Genomic DNA, 13,261 nt, shown 5'->3' with positions numbered 1-13,261 from the left:
AGTATGCAGCAGTCAATAAGAGCCCATCTCACACTAGGTAGCAGGTAAGGGCTGATGCCCAAGATATACCACTGACCTCCATACTTGTGTGTGCACATGAAAAATTTCTCATGCTAGCAAGTATAAAAACATTTATATAGTTATTTTATCTAAATATACTACTAACCTGAAATGTGTTTATTGATTCAGGAGTTTGGAGCACAAGCACTCTTGCCTAGGTCTTACTTTATCCCCTTTGTTCATGTACCTTGTGGAACAAGAAAGGCTAGGAGCCACATTAGAACATGAAAGCATCCACTCAGAGGAAGCTTGGGCCTCTCTGCCTAAGTGTTTATATCAGCTTCCTCTCCACCTCACTGGGGCCAAAGCTAGAAGATGCTGGCAGGTACCAGCACGCCCCCTTTGAATCCCACCGCTGAACTGCTTCAATAACTGATTGCCAGATGAATAATTATAATCAAGTGATCATTGTGCTAACAATCATTTAATGACTGCCGTCCGAAAACACAGTAATAAACAGAGCTTTAATGAAGAAAACTGGAGAGGGGCCAGGGTTTTATGGCGGTTTGCTTAAAGGGAAAGAGAGCCATAATCTGTATTTAAGATTCAAAGAGGCCTTTAATCCACATGCTCCACGTTAAATGAGGGAGTGGAGTCATGTTTTGATCAAAAGTTACTGCATGCATAAAAGAAAGGCACATAAATGTCCCTTTAGGAAAAAGCTCCAGCAAATTACATTAAGTGAGTGTTTGTACCATTTGCTGGGGGCTGAAGTGGTGGGAGAAAGAGAAAAGCATCTGATTTTAATTTTGGATAAGAATACTTGGCTAAAATAAAATAAATGGGAAGAGGATTTGATTTGTCTTATATCACTGAGAATACAGCGAGTTCCTTCACCTCACAGCAGGCATCCTTCCACTCACCCTACTTCCCTTCCTGTTCTTCCTTTGCTAGGCCAGGACTACATCTCTGGGAAGCCTGACTATGTTCTGACAAGAATTCTTCATGGAATGACTGAGCAGCTCTCAGGTCTGGTGAGCACTACAGTGCTTGGCTAAGGCTGGGTGGGGGAGTAAAGCCCACCATGCTGTCATGGGGCAGCAGGCAGCTCCAGTCCTTGCTGAAGTGGGAGTGGGATGGAGGGGACTAGCTGACACAGGCTCCTGGAAATGTAGACATTTTCCACAAGCTGATATGTAGCCTGACCAGGGCCAAACACCACAGGCTCGAAACACTTGGCCATTCCAAGTTCTTTCAAGGCCCAGGAGGAGGCAAAGAAAACCCTAAACCAGGAACTCTGTCTACAGCTGAAGCCATTGCTACAGCTGAAGCAGACCCCATTGCTGCCTGAGCTTTAGTGTACTGAGGCATGGAGCTGACCCACAGATGCACATGGCAGTGGGGCTTTTGAGCCTGCCAGTCCTTGGGAAGTCACAATGGAGAGTGACCCTGAGCATCTGGAGAGAATTCAACCCACTGAAGCTTTGGATTGTCACAGAGTGGACATTCAAGACCAAATAGGCTTCTGTGGCACTCCTGAAATAGCCCAGAATGTCGGGACCCAGGATGGGTATGTGTATATGACACAAAGGAACAAAAATAAGCTGAGGTCAGAGAAAAAATAATCACTTGGTAGCCTGGGGTGGGCACCACACACAGACCCAGCCAGAGCCTCCAAGAACATGCCATCTGTGTGCTGACCTAGGAAAGGATGAAGGAATGCATTTCTGACACAGGGACATTTTTGGGACATTCTGTTGTTGCCAAGGTGCAACCAAAACATACCAATGACTCTCTAACAAGGGACGTTTATTTGGAAACAGAGACTATGACTGCAGTCCAGACACCAACCCAAAGTGAGGAAATCTTAGACTTCATCAGGATAGTGGAAGCATGGAGTTAGTGGCACTCTGGGTACTTTAAGGAGGTCTGACTGGCACGTGGTGGCAATGGCTATGTAAAGCTGGTGGCCTATGGAGCTCAGTGGCAGAGCAGTCCAGCCTGTGTGTCCCTAGGTTCTATTCCCAGCACTGGAAGATGTAGGTATTTGTCTTAAGGTCACTATGGTTTTGTCACCAATTGCTAACTACGATGTCTTAAAAGTAGGCTACTGGCCTCCCTGACAGGCATTTGGGGGACTCCCTGAAGTAGTTGTCCCTTGACCATTTCCCTTTTCTTCATAGCTTGGAAACTTCACTTGGTTGAAATCTTGGAGGGACAATTTTGTTCTGGATAATTAATTATCACAGAGTATCTATCTCTCTACTCTCCTTCGGGTATTTGACCATTCCTATGTTGGGTTAAGGATGGAATCTTGGTGTACAGGGGCAGGACTCTGTCTCACCAAGTGTCCACCAACCCTGGGTGGAGAACGTGTTTCATGGCTGCCTATTGCAGAAGAAAAGAATGCTGAGCCCACTGACACTGTGCACACTGGACGCTGAGGACGCTGGATGATGCTCAGTCCATTGATGTTAATTTGGTTCTTGAATATTCCTGAAGGCCAATGGTACTCCTGAAAGTGGGCCTGATGGGTGATGTTAGGTTAGTAGGTGTTCCCCTGCAGGGACCCCCACCTCATTTCTCTCTTTCACTTTTCACTACAGTCATGGTGTGGTGCCCCGCACCCCAAGGCCAACTGAGAAAAGCCTCCAAAGTTGAACTGAAGGAAATGTCCCTCCCTCTCTTTATGTTAAATGTCTTAGGTATTTTACTGCAGGAGAAAGAAAGCTAAGGTACTGAAACCAGCACAAACCACAGACTACCTACAGTAAGGAAGAAAACAGGGCTCAAAGGGCACCATTGTCACATTGTCACTCCCGGTGTGAAGTAGGGTTGAAAACACTGGGATTTTATGGTTTGATCAGAGTGAAAAGCACCTGCAAGGGAGAGAACAGAACCTGGGACTGCAGCTCAGCGGCTCCTCGGAGGAAGAATGTTAAGAGGAAACATTGTCTTGCAAGTGGTATCTGCTGTAAATCTACGTAGAATGTGAAAATTCACTCGCGTGCCTTTTAATTTTTTACTACACAGAGTTCAGCTTTAAAGACCCCTGGATGTATATACATATATATTCCTTGAGGAAGCAAGGTGTTGGTCATTACAACAAACTGCCACATGCAAATCACTTCCCTTGACATTCCAAGGCTCTAACACAGGGCTATCCTGCTAATGCCAAAGGTTGGGGTAATTTGCCAGTCAAATATCCTGGAGTCCCCATTATGGACGAGGATCATAGCCACCTGTGGAGAGTGCACGACTCCATCTGGTTTTAGAGAACAAAAGACACAGGAAATACAGCTGTGTTGGGCATAAGTCGTTCTGCTTGCTTGGCCCTTCGATAAGCACAACGATTTTGAAAAATTTCGCCAATCTTTTCTTGACTCTTGGGTCATGTGACACGAATGTGGCTGCTGCTCCTGGCTATTACCACTGTCAGAATAATTCCTAGACGTGACCAATGACGGCCACATTGACTGGGTCACTGGAGGACCAGGCCAGCAGGCCATTACAGACAGCCCTCTCTGCTGGCCCTGTTGAGCATGAAGAGGTACCCCAGAAGTGTGGCTGCCATGTTACCAGGCAACAGTTTGGATGCAGTCGTGGTCCACCCTAGCTCTCAGTGAGCTAAGGATTTATTAACAAGCACATTAGCATGTTTGTTTAAACCCTAGTCAGTGATTCATTTCAACCAAGGTTGATTAGCATAGTAATCTTGGAAACTTGACTTCTAGAGGAGTTATTTTTAAGAGAACTCATTATCTGTGCTAGATTTTGTCAGCTTTCACACACTAGGGTCACCAATAAGAGACAACCTTAGCTGAGGAGTTGCCTCTGTCACACTGACCTCTACGTCTGTGTGAGGCATTTTCTTGATCAATGACTGGCATGGGAGGGTGCAGCCCACTGTGGGACTGTCACCCTAGGGCAGGTGGCCCTGAAGTGTATAAGGACGCAGGTCAGGCAAGCCATGCAGAGCAAGCTAGTAAGCATTCCCCATGGCCTCTGGTTCAGTTCCGACTCTGACGTCTTTCCATGACAGACTGTAACCTATAAACTGAAATGAGCCCTTTCTTCTGAGTCGGTTTTGGACTAGTGGTTGTGTTATAGAAACAGAAACACAACCTAGGATGGCACTTTTCTGAATTCTTCAAAGCGAAACAAACATTGGACACATTATGGGCCCAGACCGCTTTAACATGACTGTGATAACCACTGAGAAACCCCTGAGTGTGAAGAGCCCTGATCTCTCATCTTCAGTTTGCTGCCAAGTCAAACATGCATCCACCTACCTACTTATCCATCTGCTCATCCATGTACCCGTCTGTCCACCCACGCCTCTACCCACTCACCCATCCATACATCCACCCACTCACCCATCCATACATCCACCCACTCACCCATCCATGCCTCCACCCACTCACCCATCTATGCCTCCACCCACTCACCCATCCATACGTCCACCCACTCACCCATCTATGCCTCCACCCACTCACCCATCCATACGTCCACCCACTCACCCATCCATACATCCACCCACTCACCCATCCATACGTCCACCCACTCACCCATCCATGCCTCCACCCACTCACCCATCCATACATCCACCCACTCACCCATCCATGCCTCCACCCACTCACCCTTCCACGCCTCCACCCACTTACCCTTCCACACCTCCACTCACTCACCCATCCATACATCCACCCACTCACCCACCCACGCCTCCACCCATTCACCCATCCATGCCTCCACCCACTCACCCTTCCATGCCTCCACCCACTCACCCATCCATGCCTCCACCCACTCATTCATCTACACACCCATCCTCCCACCCACTCAGCCAGCAATGGATGTTTTCATTGGGTTCAAGGATAGCCTCAGCCACTAAGCAAGACCTTGTCTCAAAGTTAAAAAAAAAAAAGAACACACACACACACCCCACACACCCCACATATACACTCACACACACATCCCACATACACACACACAAATTGGTGGACTAAAAAATAGTGTCCTTCATTTGTCCTTAAAGGCAGATATGCAAGGACATTTTGTTAGTGGCTTTTCTGCATCTTCCTACCTTCTACCTAGCCACCCTCTGCTAACAAGTCAGGGCTTGGTTACCAATATGCAATAAGCATATTCACTGAGAGACGAGAGGGGCCATGATGCAAAGTCCAACAAGACAGGGCAGCGGCGTGCTGCTCTAGCACCCACCAGTGGCTACCCACTCATATGAGAATGTCACCAGCACAGCTCAGCTCAGCTCAGCCCAGCCCAGCCCAGCCCAGCCCAGCCCAGCCCAGCCCAGCCCAGCCCAGCCCAGCCCAGCCCAGCCCAGCCCAGCCCAGCACAGCACAGCACAGCTCATTTCAGCTCAGCACAGCACAGCACAGCACAGCTCAGCACAGCACAGCACAGCTCAGCTCAGCACAGCTCAGCACAGCACAGCACAGCACAGCACAGCTCAGCACAGCACAGCACAGCACAGCTCAGCACAGCACAGCACAGCACAGCACAGCACAGCACAGCTCAGCTCAGCACAGCTCAGCACAGCACAGCACAGCACAGCTCAGCACAGCACAGCACAGCACAGCACAGCACAGCACAGCTCAGCACAGCACAGCACAGCACAGCTCAGCACAGCACAGCACAGCTCAGCACAGCACAGCTCAGCTCAGCACAGCACAGCACAGCACAGCACAGCTCAGCTCAGCTCAGCACAGCTCAGCTCAGCTCAGCACAGCTGCCTACAGACATTGAAAGCACACACATCCACTCAGGGGACTGTGCTAAACATATCAGATCAAGATGACATCTGGTGAGCCTCTGGAGACCCCAAGACCCTCCCCACCCTCCTCATCCATGTGCCTAGAGTCCCAGAGGAATTGTGAGGAACAGGTCTCAGGGTTTAAGAGAGCGAGGTAGGTAGGCTGTGAGCTCTTTCTGCTGTGGCTCAGCTTTTTCCATTACGTAGTTCACTGCCAAGAATGCCACTTCTCCACAAGGAGAAGACTAATGATTGACAGGAGCTCACTTGAGGGACCAGACCTTCAGATACCCACTTTTCTTGAGCAGTCCAGCCCTAACTCTAAGTGGCTGTGGAAGCTTTTGGAATTTTAGTGAAAAAAAGAGCCCACTAGGGGATAGGGAGATGATTCAGTGGGTAAATGCTTGTTGTGAGGGCATGACGGACTGAGTTCAAACCCCAGCATCTACAACGAACCTAGAAGTAGTGGTCTGGGTCTCCAAAATAAAACAAAACAAAACAAAACAAAACAAAACAAAAATAGGTGGAGAATAATACAAGACAACACTAAATGTTGGCCCCTGGCCTCCACAAGTGCATGCACACAGAGCTTGTGCAAATATACATCTACACACTCACACATGGAGAGGGAGAGGGAGAGGGAGAGGGAGAGGGAGAGGGAGAGGGAGAGGGAGAGGGAGAGGGAGAGGGAGAGGGAGAGGGAGAGGGAGAGGGAGAGGGAGAGGGAGATCCTGCAGGGAGCGGGAGAGCAGCAAATGCTGGGAAGTAGGACAGCAAGCTGAGAAGGAGTCGCCCTCTCAGGAAGTGCAGGTGGCTCCACTAGCCTCCACTTTCCTCTGAACTCACTCAGTCTGCAGAATCCTCTGGTGTTTTGCACCAACTCCAAATGGTTTAAAAATAATTTGCTAAGTGTCTTCCTAGAGACATGGAAACCTGAGGCCATTCTGAGCTCTATCCAGCCATACCACAAAGGGTGAGCAGGGTGGAAAGTCATGCTCCCCGCTGACTGAATTAGCAAGTCAGACCTCTAGAGGCCTGGTCTTGGGACATCACAGGACTCACGGTGCCATCAAAGACTGAGCAAGCATCTTCAGAAAACCAGCTGCACTGTAGAATCCTGGTGTTTCCAAACAGATTGTCTCTACCCAGTCTCTTAGTCAGCTACTGAATGGAAACTTAGCTGTGACATTAGGAGAGGAAATCTTTTAAAACTCTCTATTATTTTGGAATAAAAGAAGTCAAAATGGAAGGAAAAATATCAATGCATTAGTCACTATATGAGGCATGTAAGGTGGGAAAATAAAATCGTTGCTGTCTTGAGAATTGCTGATATTTGAATGGGTGAATGATTTCCAAGAGTGATGAGATCCACATACAAAACAAAGAAGTGAAGAGTTGTCTGGCAGGGCTGCAGCTCACAGGTGGAACCCAGGCAAAGCACATGTGAAAGCCTGGGCTTGACCCCCAGCAAGAACTAAACCGAAACCAGAACGGAGAGCATTTGGCGCCTGTCTGTTTTGAGGGTTGATTGGGTGGGACGCTCAAGCACATCCAAATCCGAGAAGTGAATTTAACCTGGAGCTGCCCATTTTCTGCCTGCTCCTAAGAATTCCCCAGCTCCTCTCCAGTTTCCTGAGAAACTAAAGAGTGCAGAACAGAGCTCCTTTGTTCGAAAGCCCTCCCTGTGGGACGACAGCAGAATCCTGAGTCTCTGAATTCAAAGGAGTGTGGTCTAAGCCATGATGCTGATGGTGATGCCAGGAGACACTGTTAATCCCTACAGATGAAGCTTCACACACTCGTCCTTAGCACAGCCCTCTGAGAGGCGAATCACCATCCCCACGCCACAAAAGGGCACTGGCAAGGCCTCGAACAGGCCAGTACTCACAAGCACCGTACAGGCAGGCCTTGTACCTCTCTCTCTGCTTTTTCCATTACACCACACAGCCTTCCAGAAGACTCCCCAAGGAGCTTCATTTGTCTCTAACCAGGCATCAAGGCCATAACGACCTTGGCTGTGCACATGGGCATGAGTGACTGCTTTATGCAACTGCCAAGTGAGTCTACTGTGCCTGTGACTCGGACACAGAGCTGGCTTCCAGCAGCTCTGCATTCTAAAATATATGGAAGAATTTTTTCACCTCTCTTTCTGGGATCCCCACTTATGTCTTCATAAGTGAATTTATGTGAATTAACAAAATCACAAATCCATGGCTACTGTCGAGCACCACTAACCCACGTAATCCCGATGCCTAGCCTGGTGATGTCCGTAGCACTCTTCAGTACAATGACAGTAGTCGCTGGTGGAGCCCTTCCTCTTGTTCCTGCAGGACCAGTCCATTTCCACATCAGGAATAAACCACAGACTTCAGATTCTAAAACAGACCCAGAGATGCCCCCTGAATATAATTACAGCTAAATTTTACTGCCAGCTATGGAAGATACAAATAAGGAATATTGTAGCAATTTCACGAATATGCTCCAGAGAGCACAGCTCTGGATGGACCTAGGCTTGGATGCCTAGAGGACCTTGCAGCTTACAGAAGGTTGTCAATCATCTCTCTCTCTCTCTCTCTCTCTCTCTCTCTCTCTCTCTCTCTCTCCCTCCCTCCCTCCCTCCCTCCCACCCAACGGGAAAAAAAAGTAAAAAAACAAAACAAAACAAAAAAACAAAACAAAAAACACAGGTCTCTACGAAGCTCTAGCTAGAACTTTCTGAGGGATCACACACACACACACACACACACACACACACGCGCGCACACACACACACACGCACACACACACACACACACACACACACAGAGCGGGAGAGAGGAGAGAGGGAGGGAGAAGGGAGAGAAACAATTTAATTTTCAGAGGTTTTATGAAGACAGGATCTCACTGTGTTCCCAGGCTAACCTTAAACTGGTGATCCTCCTGCCTCTGCATCCTAAGTGCTAGGATTATTGGTGTGCACCATCATGCCCAGCTTCAGAGATTGACTTGATAAGCAAAAATATCATCTATCATCTTTATGCATTGTTAGCTGTTCCCTCTGAATTGTTGTTAAAAGAAACGATAATTAAACTCTGACAGAAATAGCAATCTTATCTAGGACAAGTGCAAAGCAGTGTGCACACATGCTGTTAGGTAAGATGTGACTGTGATGGTGGTGATGACGGATGTCGCTTTGCTGTGGTAGAGGCTTAATCTACCCTATTTTACTCAGTCCTCACAGTGCCTAGACCATGTTGTCACCTCCATTTCACAGAAGAGGGACTGTCTCTAAGGATGGACCTGCAACTATCCGGAGGTTGCATAGGTAGTAAGTTTTGAAGTTAGAATTCTGTGTGTTTTGTATGTATGCACATTTGCCTGTATATACGCAAGTGGAAGTCAGAGGCTAATTCTGAGTTTTTTTCAGGGTCTGACTGTGTAGTTCTGGCCTCATGTATGTTGGCCTGGGACTTGCTTTATAAATCAGGCTGGTCTCATACTCACTGAGATCTTGCCTGATTCTGTCTCCCAAGTTCTGGGATTAAGGTGTGCACTACCAACCAACCACTTTATATTTTGAGGCTGGGTCTCTTGTTGAATCATAAGTGTACTGTTTTGGTTAGCCTGGCTGGCCAGCAAGACCCATGAAATTTTCCTGTCTCTGCCTCCCAGACAGGCACGCACGCACGCACCACTACCACCACCGCCCCTCTACCCCCAACACACAGTGGGCTTTTACATGGGTGTCAGAAATCTGAACTCAGGTCTTCATGCTTGTGTAGCAACACTTTACCCACTGAACTATTACTCCAGCCCTCACAGAACTAAAACTTGAGTGTAGGGAGGCAGTTTTAGAACCTTCCTTGTAGGAAAGCCTTGCTCCCACTGCAGACAGCAGTGATCCCAGATACTCACTGCCATCAAATTTTTCCAAACTCAGTTTGGGTTTCATAAAAATGGCTTCCAGCATTCATTTTTCACTTAGGTACTTAGTTACATTGTACAATGACGTGTCCACCTGGCATTCTCAGGTTTGGCAGGAAACCTGAAGGATTCTTGGTAAGTATCTGCCTCAGCTGGTAGCCACAGAAATGGGAGGTATTCTAGAAAGCTATTTGCTGGCTGAGAGCACCCGCATCCCTTGGGCACTGGGACCCACAGGAGTGGATCACCTTTAGGCAATCATAGCTTAAATCATAGCATCAGGAGGGCTGGATAAGGGAGACCAGTTAGGAAAGATTTACTGACTATATGCACAGTGCAAACAGAGTCTAGTCTTTGTTTTTTAGCTTGGTCCTGACACTCTGGTGGCCACAGATCTGTCTTTTCCTTAACTTTTGCCACACCAAGTCATAGGCCTCATCCTGTGATATGGGGCCTGAGAAGGTGTGGACCATGCCTGGATACTGAATTTTCTACTGTTTCAGGCAGCCATATTGATCTGCAGGAAAGATGCCGTCCCTGCTCTCCTGACCTGAGTTTTCCTACTGTGAACATGAGGAATTTGATGTGTATGCTGTCTACATTTGTCAGTGACAATTCAAGGTGACTTTGTATCACTTGAAATGACAATCTGGGAATAATTTAGAAATGGCACCAGAGGGAGAGCTGAAAGCAACCTTGTATAAATGCAGAAAAAGATGAGTCAAGGTGGAGATAGGAGGCCATGAAAAGATCCCCATCCAGGGTAGAGAAATGACCAAAATGCTGTCTGAAGCTCTGAGCAACCAACTGCATAGGACAGAGGACAGTGTCAGATCACCATGGAGAATCACCTGGCATTCAGAAGGGCAAGAAGCCCAGGGAGGCTCACCTCTTGCAATTCTCCCCCTCCCCCTCAGCATCGCTTCTGTCCACCTGTCTTATTCCTTTATCCCAGCTTCCCCATCCCAGCCCCAGCCCTCATCTTCCCTCAAGGTCTTCCAGTTCAAAGTGCAGCAGGCTCAGAGCATGACCTGCTGATGGAGGCACTGTTTGTGCTTCAGATAGGACAGCCTCAGGGAAATGGGGATATAGTATGCAGGGCGACTATCAAAGCACGCCCCACAGGCTTATGTACAAAGTTAAGCCACCTCCCTATGAATTGACCTGTGTGGTTCCTACAAATAATTATGAGAGCTTTCTTTTGTGTTCCAAGGGGTATGAATGGGATTTTAGCATCTTACAGAAGGGACTTGTGGGTGAAACTGCTTGCTGTGCAAGCATAAGGACTTGAGCTTAAACCCCCAGAAGCCATGGGAAAATCTGAACTATGAAAAAGGATGCTCAGGTTATATACACTGGGATGGGTGTGTGTGTGTGGTGGAGACAGGGGGATTACTGTGGTTTGCTGGTTGCCATCCTCTGTCTAGGTTCTGTGAGAGTCATAGAGAATAGAGTGGTAAAATAGAGTACCCAATGTCTTCCTCTGCCACACGCACATGGAACGCGCACACATGCACATATGTCCCTACCACCACGTGCAATGGGTAGCCACTAATTTTAATTTTTTTTGAATGACTGAAGGAATTCTGTTACTCACTACATTCTGCTTTATTCTTAATGAATGTCAACGATAAGAGGAAATTATCTCAGAAGCCATCAGTTTAGCGGAAAGCCCTGCTCTATACAAGGCCGTGGCTAGTAAAAGCAGGCTTTGGGGCTCTACGCTTCCGGGCAGAAATCAGTGTGCAGCCTTGATGTGCATCTTACAGCACAGTACTTGGGCAGCAGAAGTGTTAGCTGCAAGCTGGCAAATGAGAGAAACTGACTGAGCTGTGTAGCTTCCCTGAGGGAGACCAGAGATATCAGGGCACAAGGGACACGAGGTTGCGTGATGATTTTTAAGCCACCACTGAACTATGAAAAAGGATGCTCAGAGCTCCTACTGTTCCTCTAAATTCGAGATACCCCTTCTCACAGCATCAGAAAAACCATCAACTCAGCAAGCACACAGCTCATCTGCTTAGGATATGGGTACTGTGGCCATTGCATATCATGATTGTGGCTATAAATGGAATATTTTGTCCTGAAGTGGCTCAGGGCTGGATGCTGTAAGCTAATTTCTGAATTAATTTCCCACAGCTTACCTGTGGTAGTATGGTGTAGGAGTGAGATCCTCTGCCCTCCCCAACCCCTGCACTGTTCCTAAGTCATGAGCCAGTTGAAGGCCTGCAAATATCAATAATTACAAAGTAGTTAGCAGAGCACCGGGGAAAGGGGCATCAACCACTCCAACAGTCCCACCTTATCGGGGAGGGGAATGTTCCAAGACTCCCATGGACATTTGAGGCCAGAGAGTGCGGAACACTGCAGATGCTGGCTTCTTCTACATGCCAACATACATGATAAGGCTCGCTTTGTGAGTCAGACACAGCCAGGGGAAGATAAGAGTAATTGAAAGTCAATCAGACAATCTTAACAAAGGAGTGAGACGAAACTGCCAGCCTCAGCAACCTGGCAGGTTGAGGCCATTTAAAAACACTAGCACCCTGATACTGTGGCAGGCAGCATGACAGCTGAGCTGGGTGCTAAGTGACTGAGGGGTGGGTAGCATATACACCACGGCTGTGTAGGACAAAGAGACTATTCATGTCCCAGGGAGGGATTCATCACGCTACTGGCTATACTACAGTGCTCATGACGTAGGAACGGAGTTTTCCCTGTACTGCCTATGGAACACAGTAAACCATTGGTAGCCAAAGTCACTCAATGTAAAAGGGTGAATAAGAGGGCCACTGAGCTCCCTGTGGCCTGGCTAAAATGTCCCAAACAATGCACTCAACAGCCATCACCAGCCACAAGGTGTCTGGGTAGGGTGGCAGTCTCATTTGCAACTGGATGGCTTGCTTACTGTCTTAGGACGGCCCTGATAAAAGGCTGTCAGCCACCCAGGTGGGGTGACTAAATGTGCTCCCAGAGCAGTCACTCTGTCTGCTATCAGACAGTCAGCAGTGTGGCCTCTGGTTTTTGGCTGGGATTTGTCTGAAGGGTTTACAGAGTTACAGTGCATACTGCACTTCGAAGCCTTCTGTAACTTAAATGTTTTCTACCTTTTATTTATGACACACACTGTAGCCATCTACAAATACAGGACAAGTTTCAGGGAATGATCTCAAAGAAAGCAAAAGGACTTTTAGTATGTTAAATGGTACCGTAAAGATCTCTGCTAAAACCACACACGAACATACAAAAATTCATGCCCCACTTAGAAATTAAGGGTTAAATCTGAGACTTGATAGGCGGACACAGGGCAGAACCCAGGTTGCTTCCTCCTCATCCACCCCAGGTCTCACAGGAGTCAGACTGTTTGGTTACATTCTGGCACTCTGGAGGAAAACGGACAATGGCCTAGGCAAGTGTAAGGGTGGTGAGCAGGCTGGCAGTCAAACCCAGCTCTGAGTCCAGGCTGGGGGCTCTTTGTGAAGGCCAAGAGGCCACTTGAACCCCGCCCCCAATCATGTACAAAATCAGGACACTAGTTTTGAGTAGGCAAATTAACTTAGCGACTCTTGAAGTGTCTGTGTGCATGCG

The 13,261-nt window shown here is 47.8% G+C and overlaps 1 protein-coding gene across 4 annotated transcripts in view; it reads right to left on the bottom strand.

The window, feature by feature from the left end:
• The window catches only part of Atg7 (autophagy related 7), a 207,535-nt gene that overhangs the window by 47,362 nt on the left and 146,912 nt on the right, over window positions 1-13,261 (bottom strand). Inside the window, exon 18 of one of the 4 annotated variants that reach the window (XR_005503229.2) lies at window positions 11,818-11,899. The exons of 2 other annotated variants lie outside the window; for them this stretch is intronic. The gene's annotated coding sequence lies outside the window, so the exon portion shown is untranslated. Of the gene's footprint in view, window positions 1-8,005; window positions 8,146-11,817; window positions 11,900-13,261 lie in introns of all 4 variants that reach the window. One more of the 4 variants, XR_010065647.1, reaches the window with a different exon arrangement.

This window comes from Rattus norvegicus, chromosome 4, assembly GCF_036323735.1.
Source record: "Rattus norvegicus strain BN/NHsdMcwi chromosome 4, GRCr8, whole genome shotgun sequence".
NCBI lineage: Eukaryota > Metazoa > Chordata > Mammalia > Rodentia > Muridae > Rattus > Rattus norvegicus.
The sequence above is the reverse complement of the archived record's forward strand: the minus strand, read 5'-3'. Positions and strand labels throughout refer to the sequence as shown.